Source organism: Bos grunniens, chromosome 15, assembly GCF_055505025.1.
Source record: "Bos grunniens cultivar Pamir isolate PY7600 chromosome 15, Bosgru_T2T1.0, whole genome shotgun sequence".
Lineage (NCBI taxonomy): Eukaryota > Metazoa > Chordata > Mammalia > Artiodactyla > Bovidae > Bos > Bos grunniens.
In genome coordinates, this window is record NC_141179.1 from 61235522 (window position 1) to 61255086 (window position 19565).

At 35.6% G+C, this 19565-nt stretch overlaps 1 protein-coding gene across 2 annotated transcripts in view; it reads right to left on the bottom strand.

The window, feature by feature from the left end:
• The window catches only part of KCNA4 (potassium voltage-gated channel subfamily A member 4), a 318801-nt gene that overhangs the window by 283937 nt on the left and 15299 nt on the right, over positions 1–19565 (bottom strand). Inside the window, exon 2 of one of the 2 annotated variants that reach the window (XM_086338600.1) lies at positions 159–19565. This exon is cut by the window's right edge and continues 10272 nt beyond it. The gene's annotated coding sequence lies outside the window, so the exon portion shown is untranslated. The other variant, XM_086338599.1, reaches the window with a different exon arrangement.

Sequence of the window (19565 nt, forward strand, 5' to 3'; positions counted from 1 at the left end):
CACCCAAGTCTTCCACCCTCGAACGTGTCACAACCCGGTTATATGGATTCACACATTTTCTTAGCAAGTTTCCAAATTTCCGTCTCTCCCAAAAGACATTTCTAGTGGGTTCTAAAAATTTCACAAAGCCCCAACCTTTCACTTATTTTTACTTTTACCTTCTGGACAGTTAGCCGAAGGCAAAACTTGAACCAGTAACTGAGAGCAGCCAGGTCCTTCAGAGAAACCTACTCTATAACCCAGACACCACTAATCTACTCACTCATATAAGCAACACCTGATGTTAGGATTAAAGGTAGAGTCCCTTCTCTGTCCACAAAACCCTACTTGTTGGATCCCAAACATGAAAAGAACAAAATAAAATGACAGGCTCCCATCTGGGGAGGCAGATGTTGCCCCTCTGAATCCTTAGCACTAAGATCTCAGAGACTGTGATTCTTTTTAAGGGCAGAGAATCACCAGCCAAGAAAGGAAGGCCAAGCCCATCAGCAAACAATTGTTTGATCCCAAATCAAAAGGAATACAGCCCTCAGATATGCCTTGTTATGAACCAGGAATAAACAACCATACAGTCACTTATCTGAACATTCCCCCAAATCTAAATACATCCTCTTATATCATGATTATTATTAACAGCTATTAATAATTAAGAACTCTTAATACCTTATATTCTAATCAAAGTTATCCACTTTGGGGCCAAAATTCAGTGTTGCAATTTAAAGGAAACTAATTTTTTTTAACTGACATCTGAAAAGGAGAAAAGGGTCCTTAATAGTAAAAAATGGTATAGCAACCAACCAGGTTTGAGCTATGCACACAACACACACACACACACACATACATATATGATAAAATCGGCCCTTAAATTGGATTCTATATAATATATTCCAACTTTTGATTCAGAAAATATGATCACTCAAACATTCACAAGAGTAAAGGTAAGTGAGAGATCTTGAATCAATTTTGGTAGAGGCTACATGACTTTGGAGGTAAATAAGGAGGAAAAGCCACATCTGGGACTCTTAATCTAGTACAAATTTGTAAGTCACTAGAAAGGAGTAACTCCAAACAGCTGATCCACGGCTTATGCAATTTTCTAAATCAGGTCTTCAGTGAAGTGCAGAGGTCAATGGAGGCTGCACTGCTATTATGAGGGACTACGATGCAGCATCATAAATGAAACGAGTTGTGTGGGCAACAATGGCGAGGAAATCCAGAATCACACACCGAAAAGAAAAACAAATCTGACAATTGCTTTTTCTCTGAAAGAAAACTTGGATTGCAAGGGTCATGAACAATTCCCTTCAAGAGCTTCCCCCAAAACTAGCATAGATCTTTGCCCACCAACCACAGGAAATTACTCTAATTGGATCCATCTTGCTATCAGAAATTATTTCAGAGGAAAAAATGACTCCTAGAAACAGATAAAGTTATTTTATTTACGTGAGATAAAATTCTAAAAAGTGTAAAAGCATCAGACCAGACAGCGTGCCATTGCAGGAAAATATATTAATTCTGAATGATATACGAGCACAGCCAGAAGTCAGAGAAAACCTGAGCACCGGATAATGCACAGAAAGCAAGCTAGTGGAAGATCAACCAGGAGATAAAAGCACAAATCACAGGGCCTGTATCTTGACGTGTCTAAATTTTCTTCCCTTTTTAAGGGCTAGCTAAGATGCCATGAAAATACTCCAAGAAACCTTCTCTCATCCCCATAACAAAATTCATGTCTGACCTCCAACAGCTCCTTATCTGGCTGGACCTCTCTCGTGCCACTTCTCACTTCTGCCTTATATTACAGTTATTTATAGATAGCTCATCTTTTCTACTAGGCTGTGAGCTCTTTGAAGATGGAAACTAACATTTGGTAAATCACTCGCTCTGCCCAAGGTACTGTATTTGGTGTTTTCACATGCATTACCACAATTAATCCTTGTAAACCCCCCTGGGAGATAGGTCTCATTTTCACATTTCTGGAAGTTCAAAGAAGGCTTTGCTCACAGTCTGACTTTTACTAAGGGCTGTGGTGGCTCAGTGGTAAAGAATCTGCCTGCCAAGCATGAGATGCAGGTTGGATCTCTGGATTGAGAAGATCCCCCCAGAGAGGGAATGGCAACCTACTCCAGAATTCTTGCCTGGGAAATCCCCTGGACAGAGATGCCTGGTGGGCTACAGATCATGAGGTCACAAAAGAGTCAGATATGACTTAGTGTCTAAACAACAGATAGAAGATAGGAACTTAGGTTGAATCTGAAGTTGATGGCTATCCCATTATAAAGAATTATATCTAACTCATCTTGATAACCAACCCCAGCATGGTTATCTGAACATATGAGATGCTCAATACACCCTTGCTTATTTGGTTAGGTAATGTCTACTGAATACAAACGACAAGATTAATTGTCTATCTTTCAGGGCATCTTCTAAAATCCTGCCCAGAAAATAAAACAGCATCAAAATGACTAAATGTATCTCTGTAGACTGTAAAAATTCAAACTTCAAAAAGAGTAAAAAAGAAAAATGAAATAGAGGCAGCAAGCCAGTTTCTAATTTATCCTTGGATGAGCTCCATAAAAACCATGTATGTTGTACATAAGAACACACTATTCTGATTGACTATAGCATCCTGACACACTACACAGATGAAACATAGGAAATTAAATGGTACTGGGAGTTTTCTCAACAGTCCATTAAATAGTCTATCAAAATAAGCAATAACATTGCTCTAATCAGGCCCACTTTTCATAAAAATCAATTGTTTATCTTTTTTTATATGGAAGCTTCTTAATTGTGGTCTGAATGGTGAGAATCATTCACAAAGATCATATTTTTCCCCTCTAAAGAGGAAGAATTCTGAGTTTCACTATTTCAGCTGGACCCACAGTTATAAATTTGATAAGCTTCTTGGGAGTGCCTTAAGTATTTTTCCCTTTAATAAACAAGTCTCTACACTAATTTTGAAATAGCCAGCTCTTTTGATAACTGTGTCAAAATGAAGTCCAAGAGGATAAACTGCCTTGAGATTTGAAAGTGGCTTAAAATTCAGTCTAAAATTATTTAGAATTTTATAATATGGCTTCTTAATTTTAAAAAAGTAATTAATTGGACAATGGGCACAGTGCTAAGAAATGCTGCATACAAACTGGAAAAGTTATCTGATTAGAGATATAAGACCTAGGTTTAGCCCCAGGTAGTATAATCCTTATTTACCAAGTTTTAGTTACTTCATCTCTAAAATGACTGATCTAATGTAACTTTTAGATCTAAAGTCCCATGATTCTACTCAACAAGTAATGGTCATGGTTTTCACCAGAACTTTGATCAGGGAAAATGTGTGAAGTGTTAGTCACTCAGTCATGTTTGATTCTTTGCAACTCCAGGGACTGTAGCCCACCAGGCTCCTCTGTCCATGGAATTCTCCAGGCAATACTGGAGTGGGTTGCCATTCCATTCTCCAGGGGATCTTCCTGACCCATGGACTGAACTTGGGTCTCCTGCATTGCAGGCAGATTCTTTACCATCTCAGCCACCAGGGAAGACCTCTCAGGAACAATCATGAACCCCCAATATATTCACATCCTGATTCCCAGAATGTGTGAGAAATTTTGTAGATGTGATACAGTAAAAGATTTTGAGATGGGAGATTATCCAGATGGGCTCAATGCAATCACAGAATCCACATAAGCATGAGTTGAAAGGGTCAGAGTCAGAGAAGAGGTGAAGTGGAGGCTGGAGTGATGCAACTGCTGGCTGTGAAGATGGAAGAGGGCCAGGAGCCTAGGGATGTGGGAAGCCCCTAAAAGCTGGAAGAGGCAAGGAAGTAGGTCCTCCACCGGAGCCTCTAGAAGGAATGCAACTCTGCTGATTTCTTGATTGTAGAAACTCTGATCTCCATAATTGTAAGATAATAAATTTGTGTTGTTTCAAGACACAAATCTGTGGTAACAGAAAACTAACACAGCCTTGAATATGCTTCAGTACCATTTGTATCAGATATACCACAAAAATATGGAAATATTATGTTATCTTTCTTACACTTGTCAATTGATATATTCAAAAGTGAAAATTTTTCTATTGCTTATGATTATGAGGAATAGTATCAATACTTAAATTACTCAATCCTATAATCATGAGATGTTCATGTAAAAGTGGAGTAATGAAAATAATAATCACAACAATAAACAAATACTAAGCACTTAGTCACTTTGTATGTGTTATCTTGGTTGAGGCATATTCTGATTTCAATGACTCTGTCTTCTGCCTTCTTACCTCCTTCCCAAAGGTGGGAAGCCATGGAGGAGGAAGGCAAGACAAGATTAGTTAGTATTACATACTGTTCTTCAGAGAGAGGAACTGAAACCATTTTTCTGATTTAATTCAGAGACAAATTCATGCCACAATCATGAAATATGAGGTCAGCCTTCTCATTAGACTCCACATCAGAGCAGTCAGCCACAGTCTACAATGTATCAGACAACCTCTGTTCCATTTGAGACTCAAACAGGCAATACTTTGTATTAAAGCCATCACCCAGAAGCCAAGAGCAGCAACTTAAAAACAAATGCTTAATTGATCCATTTACCTAGATACTTCCTATGGGAAGAATTGTATTACTATTACTTGACTGAAGCTCATATTATATTTTGTGCATGTGTGTGTGGGGGTGTGGGGGTGAGAAAGAGAGACAGAGAAGGGAAATAAGGCACAGCAATTGATTAGATGCTTCCTCATTTAATTCAATTACTTAGAAGAGCAAAAGGCCATAAGTGAAATTCTAACTGTTGCAAGAGACATATGCTAATAGATGCTGAGAGACAACCAAAGTTATATCTCTAGGAGCAATATAATAATCAGCTAACAAAATATCAAGTTAGAGAGACATGAAGAAGTCATGGAAAAACATGACCCCTCCATTGTAAATGTCAATATCCAATTTTAGAATCTTCTGCAAAGAAAATATTTCATCATATGTAAGAATATCCCTGCTTTCACTTGATTCCAATCAATTTCTCGCATCATCTCTCTAAATATGAAATATAAAATGCTTCTTTTCAATAGGACCATTATTTCAAAAATAAGCTACAAAATTTAAAAAATATTAAATCTACAAAATTTAACAATTATTAAATCCAAATACATATATGCAGCAGTCTAAAATAAAAATAGCAAAGTTTGTGCTTTCCTCTGAACAGAAATGTTCCTAAAGCAGCAGACTGTGTTAGCTGACAAAATCAGTTTTCCTCCCTCCATTAGTTTTCATAAAGATCTGGTATAAAAGAAATGTCAAGTCAACAAAGTCAACGACAAATTTAAGATTTCCACAGCACTGATATATACTCCCATTTACATGTCTCACAATGACCAACATGATTTTTTCCCAAATTAGCCTCTCTCACAAGACTGTAAGCTCAAGGGTAAGAATGAGTATCTTCCTGATCTCTGTGCATCTCCAGAACATCAAATATTTGTTGGCAAGTAATGAGTGCCTATAGGTACTCACTAAGAGTTTTTTTAATGATAAATTAATGAATTAATGACAAAGACTTTGATCTGAATATACATTGAAGTCAAGTGTATGCCTCATTGAAACTTAAGCCCCAGTCTATTAATAATAAAGACTTGCAGAAGATGATGAGAAAAACAAAGATTTAAATGGATGTCAGATGTAACCTTTTGAAGAAGAAAGTCAAGTGTTGTGGTTCTACTTCTGTATACATCTTTTTTTAATACCAAAAAAGAAGAGTATGTTTCATCCATGCCACTGACCCAGCACAGGAGTCTTCATATAGTAAATGCTCACTAAATATTAGCTGACGACTGGATTAATGAACGATTATACGATATACTATGAGTGGTCTTCTTAAATTTTAAAATCAGTGACACTTGTCAAATTATAACAATTTTATAAGACCCTTAAATGTCCACATGCAAAGTCTGATGTATTTTCTCCCCGCTGTAAGAGCGATTGCTAACATGGTTGTAAATCAAATTAAAACTGGCAATTTTCTTTTATTAATACTCATAGACAACCCACCCTGACCTATAAGAATGTCTTTCCCATACCTCTCCCACCACTCCATTCACCCCTCCATCCACTTAACCAACTGGTTCACCACAGTTCAGATCTGCAGTTGAAATCAGAAGTGCAGCTGCCTGTTGTACAGAAGAAATTAATGTAACATTGTAAAGCAGTTACGTTCCACTTGAACACAACACTGCAAATCAACTATACTTCGATACAATAAATAAAAATTTTTAAAACAGAAGTACACTGCCTAATTGTTATATCATTATGACTAAGGTAAAAAATACATGATTATTTGAACATGAAATGTAATGAGAGTCCCAGGAGCCTTACACAGTCAGTGCTGTCAAAGCAACTGAGTGGGAAAAAGGAAGTGCTCTGGGGGTATAAAAGGAAGGTGCTTCAGTGGCTTAATTAGTTTGTGTAAGTGTGTATATATATATATATATGTATATATTCAAGTATATACATACACATATTTGCATTTTATATACATAATCTTTACACTGATGAAGTGGTCATGTACTTTGGCAAAACATTTCAAGGAAATGAATTTGGCTGAAATTCTTTTAGGAAAGCAAACTGAATGATGCTACAAAGATCTTAAGGCAGTTTCTAAAACAGAAATCCCACTGCGACCAGTTCTAGGAGCTTTGCCAGGGTATAAGATACAGAGCTCACTCCAGCAACATCTTTGAGAATTCTGAGTTAGGAAAGCAAAATTTCATAGGCAAGATGGTGAAAACAAAGCAGAGTTTCTCTTGTGGTGCTCAGTCCTTCCTTGGAGAATCTGTGGCTAGAGGGGAAAAGGAAGAAAAAGAGAGAACTATAAATGCAGATGGAAAATACAGAAGAAAGAGAACTGGAGAGAAAGAGAGAATAGGAATTAAAATGTGAATTTAAAATTTTAAATTCTTAGTGGAGAGGCTACAGTTCATAAGCGTAACTTCTAGAAGAAGGCTGTTACTTTAAAAAAAAAAAAAACTTATGGAAAGCTCAGAGTTTGTATTTCAAGTGGGGAATATAGAAAACACTACATTCCATTAATCAACTTTTATAACTGAAATCACTCTAATTGCCATATACTGTTTTTTGAAGCAAGGAAGGGCTCTGTCAGCACACTTCTGGTCTACCTATATGTCAGCATATATTTCTAGGGAAATCCTCATCACTGCTGCCAACAAAGTGACAGAAACGGCCCAGAGATAAAAGTGACCTCTGGAAAAAATGACTATACATTCTTGATTAGAAGAAAATTCATTCAGGAAAGAAATCATTAAGAAATATTTTTTTTAAATATTAAGCAATTCCACTTACATATCCTATATAAATTTTTAATCCTAGATTGGTTTCTTATAGTGTATAAAGTGTATATCTAATTAGTAGAGTAAATTAACAAAGGATGAATAAATTTAGGTTTAAGGACATGAAACTATTAGCAGATGACACCAAGAACAAAACTTGGTGGAAAAAAGTCAACAAAACACAGTTTAAAAAACCTAAATATCCTTCAAGAGGTGAATGGATTAAAGAAAATGTGGTACGTCCATACAACGAAATTGTACTCAGCAATAAAAAGAAACCAACTGCTGACTGATAAATGCAACAACACGGATAAATCACAAACATGAGGCTAAGGAAAAGTAACCAAAAACAGGAGTCCATAGTGTATGATTCCATTCATACAAAATTCTAGAAATTGCAAAACTAATCTATAGTGACAAAATGCATATTTCATTGGTGCTGGAGGCAAGGATCAGATGTCTGCATCTTGACTGTAGTGGTGGATTCACAGGTATATACATTTGTCAAAATTCATTGACTTCTACATTTAAGTGGGCACTACTTATTTTACAAATGCTATATACACCTCAATAGAGATGATTTCTTAAAAATAATAGAAAAAATAGATATGGGTTTAATTTTGCCATATTTTCCAAGATAAGTTAGCAAGCATTTAACATTTGCCATAACAGAATTAATGAGGTAGAGTTGCATGGTGGGGCCTATTTCCTGACTGCTTCACCTACTGATTGGTTCAGCTCTTTCACAACTATTGGATAAGTGAGAGGTCCAAAATTCAACAGTTTCCTCCATCAGAAGGGAAAAGACTGAGGCATGGACATGAATTGGGCAGTCAGTGTAGACGACTGCACTGCAGCAATAGGTGGTCCGATAAAACAGCTTCTTACTCCACTCTTGCTTTTGGATTGCGACTTTTCACATTTTATAGTGATATTAAAAGATGTCTGAAAGTACCAGCAGCATGTCACAGGATACAAAAGTATAAGTCTGTCCAGCCATTTTTGACAAATATGCCAAATTGAAAGTTCTTCCAGATCTTTCAATCCTGGTCCCTGTCACCTCTGGATCCTGAATATTTTTTCTTTTGCTTTGAAATATTAGCCATCACATCACTGGGCAAAGAGCACACATAAAAAATGACCTATAAAAATAGTATGTGTTCCTTTTATGACAAGCAAGATAAATGTTATAAAATGAAACAGAATGTAAATTTAGGTTTTGACTACTACTATCTTCTTTCATTAAATATACACTTATAATTTTTGTGATCTTCCCCAGGCTGTAGTCCATGGGGTCACAAAGAGTAGACAAGACTGGACAACTGAATGGAACTGATTATTATATGACTATGGGTAGTGATGAGAACTTTTCCAAATACATAGATTTATCTGTTCCACCGACAGTACTTTCCAAAGTCTCTGTAACATTATATGATTTGCGGATAGAAAGATTATCAAACACATTTGGAAAAGCATCTTAATACCATAGGGAGGGGCAAAAATATAGTCATTCTTAAGTCATTTTCTCACAGGCACATTAGAAAAAATATTAGCTTCCTTGTTCTGTGACTGCTAGACATCTACTATAACATGGCAAGAAAAGTACCAAGTTTAACATAACTATTATTGGTATCAGTAAGTAGCCAGAAAGAATACTCTGAAATCACTTGAAAACTTATTGCAAGATTAATACTTCACTCAACAGATATCAAATTGAACACATTTTAATACCAGATGTTTCACTGGCAGCTGACAGAATTGAAATTCATGTGTGCTGCATGTAGAACAACAGATCCAAAGTTTGACACTCCTTATCAGATTTCACAAGAAATAAACTTTACATTCACAGTAGAAACCAGTGTTCTTGGCTCAAAATTCAAGGCACAAATAAGTAGCTCAAGCTAATGCAAAGATTCATTTTTCAAATAATTCTTTCAAACAACTGCTAAAAAGCACTGAACCACAAGTAAACATAATAAAATGATATAATTACACTTAACATGAAATTCTTGTCTATGTCTAGTCAGTGGAGACTATGGATTAGAGAATAACGTTATGTGCAGGCTACCAGACTGGGAAAGAATACCAAAAGAAGCAATCAATCCTTTATCTCTCAAAGCTTATAATTTTCTCAGAAAGAAAAAAATTTTTTAAAGTAAGAGATAAAAAAATAACTTTAAGGCACTTGTTATAAACTACTTCCTTCACAAGCACATATAACCCAGAGTCCATAAATGTCCCAAAGTACACTAGACAGAAGAGAGTTTCAAAAGTGAGCTAAATTAAAATATTCTTTTTCCCATGCATTCTCTCTATAGACAAGGACAGCTATTTGTTCTGGGATACATTTTTGTTGTTGTTGTTGTTTTGGGGGGCAGGCGGCTAGGCCACATGGCTTGCAGGATCTTAGTTCCCTAATCAGGGATTGAACCGGCACCCCAGCAGTGAACGTGTGGAATCCTACCAACTGGACCTCCAGGGAATTCCCATGTTCTGGGATAGATTCTCTATCAGAAGAAATTTGGTCATGTTGTCATCAACTGAAAAATGGCCAAAACTTCTCTAATCACAAAGAGAACTCTGTTTCTCCACTCCCTTGAATCTGGGCTTGGCCATGTATCTTGTTTGGATAATGGGATGTTGGCAAAGAAGATGTAAGCAGAGGTTTGAGAAGTGCTTACCTCATGTTTGCCTTCTTTTGCTGCTTTTGGAACCCAGCTGCCATGTGAAGAAGCACAGATTGTCCTGCTACTAATAAATGCTGGAGGCACATGGATTGATCACCCCCATTAATTTAAAATATGTGTTTGAGGCCATCTGGGATCAATCGGCCAGAAGTAGTCCACTCAGCTAACTGCACTCATATGTAGGATCTTTGGTAAGACCAGAATAAAAACCAACCAGTGGAACTTAATCCAAATTGTCACCCTACAAAATCATGCCGAATAACTGTCTGTTGTTTTCAGCCACTAGGTTTTGGCCTGATACGCAGAAAATGCTAATTGATCTACATACTAACATGTAAACCAAGGTATAATTAAAACCTTTGATCACTAGACAAATTCCAACTGGTGTTTGTCCATCCTTTCTATGAGTCTTCCCTGGGACTTCCCTGGTGGCTCAGAGGTTAAAGCATCTGCCTGCAATGTGAGAGACCTGGGTTTGATCCCTGGGTCAGGAAGATTCCCCTGGAGAAGGAAATGGCAACCCACTCCAGTATTCTTGCCTGGAGAATCCCATGGACAGATGAGCCTGGTGGGCTACAGTCTATGGGGTCGCAAAGACTAGGACACGACTGAGCGATTGATTTCCTGTTTCCTGTTTCTATGAGTCTGGTTTCCTCAGACCCTGGTGCAAATGGATAGACTAAGGCATAGAAGAAGTAGATCTACAATACCTGCAGCTAAAGTTGATATCAGAACTAGAAACAAAATCCAGAAATGCTAGAACTACTGGATCACCTGAAGACTGGTCTCACATCAGGAATGATATTTAAATATACTTACAACTGATAAAGCATGAACAATTAAGATAAATCATAGCCTTAGCAGTTGGGCTGAGTTTTAGAGGGCCCCTGACATTCCAGGAGTTTAATTCATGGATCTTGAAGAGATTTGAAGGGAGGAGCCAAGACTTTGGGGCACTTGGTAAGCTCCAGAGAGTCTGCTGGGTACCAATCAGTACAAACAACATTTCGGCATTTAAATAATTGGTACAACCATGCCAGTGCACAGAAATTATCCCCAAACACAACTAGTAAATGTTCAAAAATGTAAGCATTATTCATAATCTCACTGTTTCACTTAGTAAATTAAAATGTTCTAATTTCTTTGTTTACTTGTTTGTTCTAGAAACCAAGATTTGGTTTCTGGCTTTACTGCCTTTTTATTGGAACAATTGACCCTTAAACCCCATAGTTATGGCTTAAGATACCAAGACTTCTCTCTCTGAAAGGTACAATAGAAGAAATGTAGTAAGCAAGCTGTCCATGAGATACTACAAGTTGTTTCAAACCTTAAAAAAAAAAAAAAAAACTTGCTCATTTCTACTATTTCTTCCTAAAGCAAGAGGGGGCTCCAGGAATAAGTAGAAACAGCTAAATTCCCCAAAACCAGTATTTCCAAAGATAAGCAGATAATAAGAAACAAGCGTTATGAGCTCAGAGTTTAAAATCAGCAATTTTTCAAAAATTTCATAAATCCACTTAGGAGTCCTGGAAAAAGTAGCTAAAAATGTGCTTTTAACTGCCAAGGAAAAGAAGAAAAAAAATCATCCATTCCTATTCCCCACCCCTAGTTTTTTTCATTAAAATACTGAATTCAAGAAGTTCATCAAACAGAGATTATTCCTCAAGGGCAGGAATTAATATTCCCAGGAATAACCTGTATTATTTCCAGAGACAACTACCATAAGAATATAACATTTAATCTCTGTAGAATTCAATAGTTTACATAGCTCAGTTCTCTTACAGAGACAGACTGCTTGGCTTGAATCTCAACAGTTCTCAAACTGTTTTCATCTGAAAAGCTAGATATTCAATGGAGAAAGAGAGAGAGAGAAGAAAAGGAATTGAAGGAAAAGAAGAAAAAAGAGAAGAGAAAGAGAAGAAATGGAGCTGGAGATAAAACCTATCCCCTGTTATTAAATATCCCATGATGCAATTACCATGAAATCATTCACAAGCCACACAGAGATCAGGAGTTCAGGAGAGTATGTTGTCTTAAGGACTGATGAAAGGCTTGAGTGATGATAGGGTTAAGAGAGATTAGAGAGCTGAAGGCAAGTCCTTCAGGTAATAAACAAAGAGGTACAGTTGGGCCTCCATATCCATGGATTCCACATCCTTGGATTCAACCAACCGTGGATCAAAAATATTTGGGGAAAAAAAATTCTAGCAAATTCCAAAAGAAGCAAAACTTGAATTTGCCACACGCTGACAACGATTAACGTAGCACTTACATTGTATGCACAACTCTGACCACAACATTTACATTGTATTAGGTATTATAAGTAATCAAGGAATGATTTAAAGTATATGAGGGTGTGTGTAGATTATATGCAAATACTACACCATTTTATACAAAGGACTTAAGAATTATTGGATTTGGTGTCTGATGGGAGTCCTGGAACCAATCTCTCGTGGATACTAGGGGCTAAATATATAATTATCTTGATCACCAAAAACCAAATGAAAAGGTACAGGAGTCTGATTACAATAGGAGAGCAGAGAACTAATGTGCACCACTTTGTCATGAGCTGCTCAAGCAATATTTATCATCTAAAACAATTTGCTATATGAATAGGCAAAGCTAAGGTCAGTATATAGCCACTACATTATTGATAATAGTAAAATGACTAATGTTTGCTAAACTGTAGAGAACAGCAAATAAATTATTTTCAAAATTTATTTCTTACCCCACTAGATTTATTTTTAACATATTATATTGGAAAAGACTGCAATAGCATTTAAAATTAAAATCTCTTTATTTAAAAAAACAGCTACTATTGTGAAGCTAGTTTTAAAAAAATAGTAACTTTTTAAAAAATATTATATTCAGGAAGATATTAGTTTTATTTAAAATTAAATAAATAAAGCAATCTAAAAATTAGACATCATACTGAAATGAACAAGAAAACTATGCACAATGATTTGACAGCTTATGGTGCAGACACAAAATCATGCAAAATATAAAAGAATAATAAAAAACTAAGTAGTGACACTAAGGAAAAGCTAATGATATTATGATCAGGAAAAAACACAACTCAGATTATAAATATATTATAATTATAATGAGGTAGGATAACAATGCATAGGAAAAAAGGAGTTAGAGTTAGAATAACAAAACACCCCCTCGCCTTTTCTCTATTCTATATATTGAGAATATTATTTTAGTTTAAAAAATATTTTAAATAACTCCTTGGGCCTTAACTATGTAACTATTATTCTTTTTGTTATTGATCATATGCCCTCATGGTTGCATGTGATCATTATATTATACTCTGAAATATAAGCATGAAATAAACAGACTTCAATAGTACTTTTAAAAAATATATGAAAGCATCTGCACAGCCTCTACAAAAGCAATGAATAAATACTTTGGTCAACCTCATCAAGATAAAGGCACAATTCAAATGATTCCAGAACCTCTTACAATTTGCTGGAATGCATGGGGCACACCACATCCCCTTGAGTTTCCCATGTCATTAAGTAGTAGCACAAGACAGGCTTAAGTATGAAGCTTATCTTCCCCTAGTATGAATACAAATGATGACTCTTTTCTCAGCTGTGTATGACTTTCTTTTAAACCACTTCACATGGATAAGAAGCAGACATCAACCACTTTATCCAATCAAGGAAAATTATATGTAAGTTTTGATTTGGAAATGAACAGACAACCTAAGTGGCCAAAACTATGAAAAATATACAACTACTTCTCCCACACTCTATTGCCACATGATCTCCATTTCACGGACAGAGTCAATACATTCTCCTAAAAAAATAATGATTTTCTTAAATTAAATAAAAAATAAACACTCTTCTCTGAGAACCTAAGGAAGAAATGAAAAATAAGCTTTCAGCACAAATATGTTTACAGTACTAATAGTGATGTAGACAGTAGCAAACTCTATGACCATGTCTGTGCATCTGCTAAATGGTAGCTGGCTACAATGCACACAGCCTAAATTTACCACCTAGGCTTCCCTGGAAATTACTAATTATAACTTTCACTGGAAGTTATTAAAATATGATATTAATATGCAAATGATACAAATTATAAGATAATCAGTTTGTGTTATAGCCACAAGCATAAACACCACAAAAAGCAAATTCTGCTTATTCTGATTAATCTGACTTGAACTTCTTGCTCTTGTTATCTGCCAGTTAGAAAACTAAGCATCTCCTATAATTAGAATTTGTTTTGAGGTAAGAATGGAACTAAATTTAAAATTAAAATGTTATTTTATTTAATAGCAAAACTATCTATACCTCACCCCCAATTTTTCATTTGACCATCCACTGATTTAAAAGATTGGACCTATGAACATTCGACTTGATAAGAATATAGGCTTCTTTTCCTTTTTTAAGTGAAATTGAATCACTAAGTTGTACTTTCCATTAAATGACCCTAGAGCTGCGTATAATACTGTCCTTGAATATCTACCATGGAATCATCTTTCTGGTGAGAGTTTTATTACAAGATGCTTTTAAAACTACTCTGTGGGGGCCAAGAGGTTTATTTCTCCTATGACATATAGTCAGGTTTTGACAAAGAGCATGAGTAGATTGCAATAAATACTTAGTTAAATAATGTTAGTTTTGAATTTTTAAAAAGCAGAAAAACGTAATTACTGAGAAATGTATCTACATGAGCAGTGAAAAAAGAAATGTTTGTTTTATGTACTAATTCTGTAGGGGTCAATCTGTACAAATTATTAGTCCCTCTTATTTTTAAGGTAAAGTTTTATTCTAATAGAAACAAATAATTAATGATTATTTAATGTCACAGAAACTATCCAGTTGATACCTTAAACCAAATTTAAGATCAAGATCTAAAATAAAAGTTACAATTTGAGTCATATATTTATATTCAAATGTGTACATAAAGTAACTTTTCTTCTGCAAACATATAGCTCTTCCAGGGAAATAGGCTTTTAAATTGTCAAACTCTATTCTGAGAACATTCACACACACCCATTAGACTATTTAGTGTGTATTTTTAAAGGCTCTAAATATAGGTAATGTTATATAATATGAATTTATTTTAAAATTTCAGAAATACAACCTACTTAATGTAATATCACGTTTCTAAATTACATTCTCTTGTTAGGTATAGATAAATCTGATATATTTTCAGTGCAATTGGCTTCTGTTTAAGGACTTCTGAATGAACCACACAAAACATTTTGCTGTTACCTTCAGTCTCTTCCAGAAATTATAAATAAATATGTGTATTTTCATTTCCAATATCTAATGTGGTAAAAAAAATTGTAAGAGTCCTCTCCTTCTTCACAGTAAATAATGAGCAACTCAGCTATTTGGCTAAAAATCGTCAAATATTAACTATGTATTTTGCTAATTTAGGCTAAACTATACCTTTTAAAAGTTTCAAATACTTTCAGGAAACATTGTGAAGGGAAAACCATGTTAGTTTTAAGAAATCACATAAACCATGGCTTTGTTTGCTTTTAAGTGTGCAGAATGTCCTATTGCTAAGGGACAGGAATAGCTGCAATTTGCTCAAGTAAAAAGAGAAAAAAAAAGAAGAAAATCCCACAAAATAATGGTTTTATAATGAAAGGTATTTCCCTGACAGGACAGATAGTACTTGAAAACTCCCCAAATTTAAAAAGAATCTAGGATGCATTTCATACTAATGACTTTTAAGAAGCAGAATTGAATCAGTGATCTCACAATGCCAGACATCAACTTGGCTTTTTTTTCTTCCTTTAACTGACCCGACCAATTGTTTTGGCTTCAAATCAGAAGCAGCTTCAATTAAAAATAATGGTTGTTTGACTTGAATGAAGACTAAAATCCAAGGTCTCTAACGTATGTTCTGAAACACTCAGAAAATAAAAAATGATGTTCCTGAAGATAAATCTCATAGAAGTTTGAGTTGTTCTGAAGAAGTTAAAGCTAGATGTAGAAAGCTAAACATGTTACTACAACCGAACTTCAAATGTGACAGCCTTAATTCCAAGAGAAAGAAATCAAGACAGCACCTTGAAAGCAAATAGACATTTGAGCAAACACTTATGTGATCTAAGCAATGCAGACAGAAGGCATCTCAGAAATATTCTGAACAGCGGCCTCAACTGCCCTGATTTAGATATGTAATTGACGCAGTCTCATCTGGCTTGCCTAGGTAGCTAGTGCATAAGAAGCACAATCTTTTTTACATTTATTCAAAGAACTCCGGTCTTTACTCAAGTCAAAATCTGAAAATGCACCATCAGTGACACTCATATTAGTCCCAAGGAAAAAGGAACATACAGATGTGCTTAACAACTGTTTTTTTGTGGAACAAAAAACCATGGTCCTAGAAAAAAATCTACTTTGGCATTAAAAAATACAATTATTGTTTACTGTTTCACAGATGTTTATTATTTCTGTCAAATCTTTGCCTCTCTCCTCCTGAGTTATAATCACATGTTATCGAATAGAAGAAATATAAATTCTGGGAATTAAAATAAGTAAATACTCTTTGTAGAGGTGATTACTGTTTGAAAGCACTGAAAATTATTATTATATGAGCAAGAATCCTGAAAAATTGGCCAGTTGAATCTGGTCCCATTTACTATGCAGTTTAAATAGAAGCTATTGCAGAAATGGAAGCACTTTACAGACACGAGATAGAATTTATAAAAATATTAATAACGCATGATACCTTGGCAATTTATTCTCTAAAGAGAAATCAGACCCAGTCACACATATAGATTCTAGTGGGAAGAGAGGGGGTAATAGTAATAATAAACAAGAATCAATCTTTCCTTAATTCAAAAATCCTTCTAGGTAGACTGTGATTCTCTGAAGTGTTAGTCCATTTAGAGACTGGAATGCAAGCACAGCCCAGCCACTTAATGAGAGCTTAACAAACCTCTTTTGAAAAAAATAATTGGTGAAAGAAAAGAAGTTATTCTAATTTTAGCCCTGGATGAGGAACCAACAAACAGCGCCTGAATTAAATGTGTCCCTTTCACAATTCCAAACAGTTTTATAAACCTGCAAATGTTCATAATAAAACATGGTGTTGTCTTCGAATTTCAACCCCTCTAGTTAGGGCTGAAGTTAGTCACAAAGGGACCAATCTAAAAATAGACCCTGGTGAGTGAGAGGACCGGAGCCTGCCTGCTCTGTCAGCTCCCCTTGCCAACAGTGAATGGAAAACTCAGGTGATGTCTCCTCCTGTGTAGACATTTCCCCTTAAGCAAGTAAAATGTAACAGCCAAAGCAGAACTTCAGCAGCCTGAGGACTATCGCGAGAGCCATTTAAAAAGTTGGTAAATCAGTTGCTTTGTCCAGGAATGGAAATGAGTGCATTGCTTCTAACAACATGCTTTTAAAGTAAACTACAGTCAAAACTGTTTGCCCTTAATTTTCTTCATTATGTTCCTAATAACAACGGTGGCATCAAAGCAACATTTTTGCTATTATACTCCCAGCTCATTCCACACTGGGGTTGTTTCTACACAGTAATAAAGCATCTGGGTGAAAAAAAAAAGGAAAATACACAACTAATCATCCAGCTGTTTCTAAAATCCCAGCTGTTCTGTAATAGGCAGAAAATAACCTAACCATAATAACTGAACCTAACAGTCTCACATTTCAGGTGATCATAGAAGCTTTCTGGGTATGCACTGGCATGACCTGATTTATAAAATGGGAAGACATCTACCTAGATCATACAAAAAAAGCTTTCCCTGAGAAATCTGTGAACCTGGGATGGCAGAAGCATTCCCAATTTGGGCTTTTGTTGAAACAAAAGCGAGGGGGTGCCAAGCATTTTACATGTCGATCTCTGCTGTTTAAAAGCAACAGGCCTAACAACTGAGGGGGGAAACTCAAAGAGGAAACTAAAAAGGAAAGCTTTGAACAGTTTATCTGGAACCAGTTTATACTTGGTTGGAACTTATATTAGAATCTTCTATTTCCTTTTCAAATTCTTTAGGGATGCAGTAAAATTTTTGAAAGTCGAATGACTTTCTAATCTCTCTTGCAAAGCTTATAACGTAACTACAGCTTTACATAACAGAAACAAACAAACCAAAAAAAAGTGTTTCCAGCATATTATTTTCAGCTTATTTTAGCAATGACAGCAGGATTTATCCCATGCTAGACTGATCTCCAACAGTGATACCATGGACAAACAAAAGAGAAACAGTAATTCCTAAGTAACCTTTCCCCTCCAAAGAGTCACTTTAGTCCCTTGAATGCGTAAATATACTCTGGTGACACAAGACAATTCTCACCTTAAAATACTGTACATTACTTCATCTTCATCTGTCCAATCTAACCCTTTCTCCACTGTTTGTCACACTGCCTTGCAGCTTGTGAAGTATGTGAATTCTAGTAGTGAAATAACACCTCTTCTCTGTGGATGAGCAGCAGCTAAATCAGCAAGGAGCATATGACAGCAGCAAGGAGTTCTAATTTTGTTGCTGCACAGATTTTATGATTTTTTTTTTTCATTCCTCTAAGAATTGCACACCGGCATTAACCAACATAAACACATCATTCAGCTCTGTATTAGTGACATTCACTCCCAGGGCTTCAATTGGTTGCTTAATTCTGTACTGGTTTTAATACCCTACCACAATAACATTCTGTATTAGGATGAGGGAGTGAGGTGAGAGGAGGGAATTATTCCCTGTGAAATATAGTAATTGCCCAACTGGTAATCGTCTGAGGACGTGAAAGAATCCCTTGTTCTGAAGGGAAGGGTGAGTTTAATAAGACAGATAGCTTTAATTCTCAGCAACAGATTTATGGTTTTGAATGTGAGTGCTCTCAAAGACTAGGAGCAAAGGGAATTAGGGTATTGTGACCTGTACAAACACAGGCCTACTAGGTCTGGTACCAATACCAAGTGATAAACTCACTTTTCTGTATTTATTGGGTTAACACATATTAGTAGGCAGCACTATCAAACAAAGTACTGTTTAGACTGACCTAGCTATTTTTGCCATCCAATTAATGACTTCATTTAGGCATAACTCTTTGTCCCTTACCCCTCCCTCTCACTTCCTTATCTCCCCCTTAGTTCCCATCCTTCTTATATCCTGCTGCTACTGCAAGGAAAAAAAAAAAAAAGCAGTTTACTAGCTTCTCATTGGCTGCATCAGGTCTGGAAGAAACAGGTCAAGAACTCTGAGATTTCTAAACCCAGAAGGAAAATTTATTCCTAGCACTCCTTCTCTGTCATCTAGATGGTATTATTTTATATATGTATTTCCCTATGTCATGTTTCAAATATACTGAAATCAGTTTCTAGATCATTTAACAGCCAAAGCTGCAAAACAGATCATCAAACATTCTTGTCATTCTCTAGTCATTCATAACCAACTATTTCACCTGGTCTGCTGGAAGATAAACATTTATATCCACCAATTTAAATATAATCATAAATTTAAATAAAATGTGGAAAAGACACAATAAAGAGAAGAAAAACATTATCCTCTCACAAAATCTGAATAAATGAATCATTATTTATGGGATAACTCTCCCTCCAAAT